Below are 3,659 nucleotides of genomic sequence, written 5' to 3'. Positions count from 1 at the left end.
CCATCGCCGGAAGGACGGGGCCTGACGCCGGCACGCTTACGTTAACCCACGCTTTCGACGTGGCGTTTCCTCTGGCTTCACTTCCGGTGGGCGGACTCCAAATTGCTCCGCTGAGCGGGAGGTTTTGGGTGCGTGGGAGTCGGGGAGTTTCCCTGCGTTAGCGTTTGTACTGGTCGCTGTTTGCAAGCGTTTGTCAAGTTCCGGTTCTCTAGTCTCTGTTGTTGTGCAGGTGCGCACCTGTCCTCTCAACGTGGGGGCAACTGCAGTTCCTCCCACCGAATAGCGGCCGTTTGCTACCCTGTTACTGCACGGAAGTAAGCGGTGTTTCTGTCACTACTGTCACCCCTGTTCAGGCAGGCGTGGGGTTCTGCGGTGATTCGAGATAGAATTGATCGGGAGACGATCCATGGAATGCTGGTAGCCAGTTATGTGATTAATTTAAAGCCCCCCAGTTTTGCCATGCATTCGGAATTGCCATGGAGCCCAAGTACACGAAACAAAATAACTTCCTTTAACTGAAGTCTCTCCAGTTCAACAAAGTAGAGGGGAAAGCGTGCTGTACGTAGAGCAAAGAAACTGAAATTGCAAGGAAAAAGGTCGGATTAGGGAACTTTAAAAAATACGTATCTAATATTCCTTAGAAGGAACTGTTGTGAACTAAGATAATACCTGTAAGAACTGGCTGCGGCTGGAATTGATTTGAGTTTATTACTCAGTTAACCTTTAAAATAAAAAAGCTAATCCCTTACCTGTTTCTGTTCCACTTTATGATAATTTTTTTATTTGAAGATAGTTGACACAATGTTACATTGGTTTCAGATATACAACATAGTGAGTCAACATCTCTATCTTATGCTATGCTCCCCACAAGTGTAGCTACCATCTGTCGTGGTACAATGCTATTACACAATTCCACTTTCTTCTTCATGTTAGGTTCCAACAAATTGGAAAGTTTCACAGCCTGAGATGAAGCCTGATTCCCAGTTAAGGAGAGAACTTAATTAAAAAGCTATGGACTTTGGTCAGGTGGTAGATTTTTTTTTTTAAGTTTTTATTTATTTATTTGACAGAGATAGAGACAGCCAGCGAGAGAGGGAACACAAGCAGGGGGAGTGGGAGAGGAAGAATCAGGCTCACAGCGGAGGAGCCTGATGTGGGGCTCGATGCCATAACACCGGGATCACGCCCTGAGCTGAAGGCAGACGCTTAAACCGCTGTGCCACCCAGGCGCCCCAGGTGGTAGATTTTAACCCAGGTGGAGGGGACTTTTAACATGCCAAACTATTTCGTTACCTATGCAAAGAGAAGTGAAGTGTATGACTTATGAAGTACTCGCAGTGTTAAGATTCAAAGACCCTTTAAGACTTTTATATGGGATAATGTGCTCCAACTTTCTGACATTAAAGACAAGTTATAACCTCCCACATAGAGGAAAAGGTATGAACTGAGCCTATGTAAAGTTGTTTCTTTCAGGACCATGAATTGGCTCAAATATCGATGATTTTGTGTTTGTGTAAACAGAGGCTTGAAGGGACATTTCTCGCCCTAGTTTCATTAGTAATAAAAAGTTATTCCATAAATAGTTATGGAATCTAAAGTTTCCATAACTTAGATTCTTCAATTGTTAGACATATATATAAACCACATTCTACTTTTTTCTGGATTTGATTTCCAATGAACAGTTTCTGAAAGAAAGCAGTTTTTTACAGAGCTTTGAAGCCAACAAATTACATATTTCTTGATTATTTTTATGATGGCGTAATGATACTTTAGAAAGTAAATTTGAAGTATTTTCCCTTTTAATTAAGTGGCATGAATATATTTGAGTAGGACTGTTTATATTTCTATTGATTCTACTCTTTCAAAATATCCGAAACTTTTTTTTTGAAAAAAGTAATCTCTATACCCAACGTTGGGCTCTAACTCACAACTCTGATATCAAGAGTTGCATGCTCTGCCAACTGAGCTAGCCAGGTGCCCCAAAGTGTTTGAAACTTTTATGTTGAAGAATTGTTCTAATTTTTATCATCTTTTCTGTAATTTACCTGACAACGGGACTGTTGTAATATTTTAAAAATATTTTTTCACATTAGAAAGTGTTGTTTGTAGATTTAGGAATTTGAAATTTTTACTAACTGGAAGGAAAGAAGAAAACTAGTCACAACTAAAAAAAAAAGATGAACAAAATATAGTTGTGAATTACCTAAAAAGAAATCATACTAATATACCATAATTATCTTTTAGAAAAGATACACTTTAGTTCATTTTGTACATTTGTATTACACATAGTAGGAACACTTGTCAAGAATTTAATCAAATTAGAGAACTTTGAGTAATATACTTTTTAAATATGGCACTTATAACACCTTTATTGATTTTTTCTGAAAACCTCCCTTTAAAATTTTTTTAAAACTAATTTCAAAAGATCCAAAGAAGAAAACACTGTTCTATGAAACATTACTATTTGAATATAAATTATTTCGAATTCGTGAAATAAGAAAAAAAGTCATAGAAAAGGTATGCAATACTGTTGGTAGGATTAGAACTTACTTTCTGAAGTGTTAATTGGAAATAACTTCCTTTAATTAAAACAGAATGCTGGTAGTCTTTCTCTCCAACAAATTTTAAGACAAAGATAAAAGTACTGTACTTAGAGCAAAACAAATTAAAATTTCAAGGAAAAATGAAACATTGAACAACTATGAAATTAAAAACAAACTATATTCTTTAGAAGGAATTACTTATGAACTAACTTCAGATAATACTTAGAAGAATTGGCTACAGCAGGAATTGAATTCAGTTTACTACTCTGTTAGCTAAGATAAATTGCATGCATGTCTTGAACCAAGAGTCCAGGGATAGTATGTTCTGCCAACTAGGAATGAAATTTACTCTTTAAAAACAACTCTCCTACACACTTAAGCTTATGTCCGCTTTGACTTAGTCTTCAGATGAGCAGAGAATGATAGATTCCCAGCTTTCCTAGACTTTTTCCCCTGATCCCCTCATACCTTCTTCATGAAAGTATTTTGGAATATGTTTGTTTTTTTATAAGGTTAAGCTTTGGAGTACCACAAACTGAGATTTAAGATTGTAAGATTAAAAAAAAAAGATTATAAGATTGTATCTAAGATTTTTTTGCTCCCCCACATTGGGGGCCATATCACCCCACTGAGAAAATATAACCTGAATGACCCTTACATGGATGTATTCCTATAGGAATCTTTCTTTGTTTAGACAATATGCACTATGCCAACTTCAGATTCGTAATATGCTTTTCTTGGACCCAACCCTGGAGCACCAAGAAGCATCTTCGTCAACATAACTGTCACTACAATATTGTCTAGACAAGAATAGTCTAATTGTGCTCCGCACTCTTCACATGTGCTTAACAAGTGAACTAATTTCCAGCAAATACATGCTTTATCAGCATTTTTTCTCTAGTTCACATAGATGCCCATCCATCTATTCAACTAGTCATTTAACGTTTAAGTGCCTATTACTCGTTAAGGCAATGGGTGTGCAGTGATGAGATGGTCTATTCTCATGGAATTTACAATCTAGTCCAACTTGTTCCTTCTTCTCCCTTATCTCCTAAATACAGATTCCAACCATCATTGGTGCCATGGTCACAATGTTGAGGCTGCAAAAATTCCTTT

This window comes from Ailuropoda melanoleuca, chromosome 15 (genome assembly GCF_002007445.2).
Source record: "Ailuropoda melanoleuca isolate Jingjing chromosome 15, ASM200744v2, whole genome shotgun sequence".
NCBI lineage: Eukaryota > Metazoa > Chordata > Mammalia > Carnivora > Ursidae > Ailuropoda > Ailuropoda melanoleuca.
Note: the sequence above shows the minus strand (reverse complement) of the source record.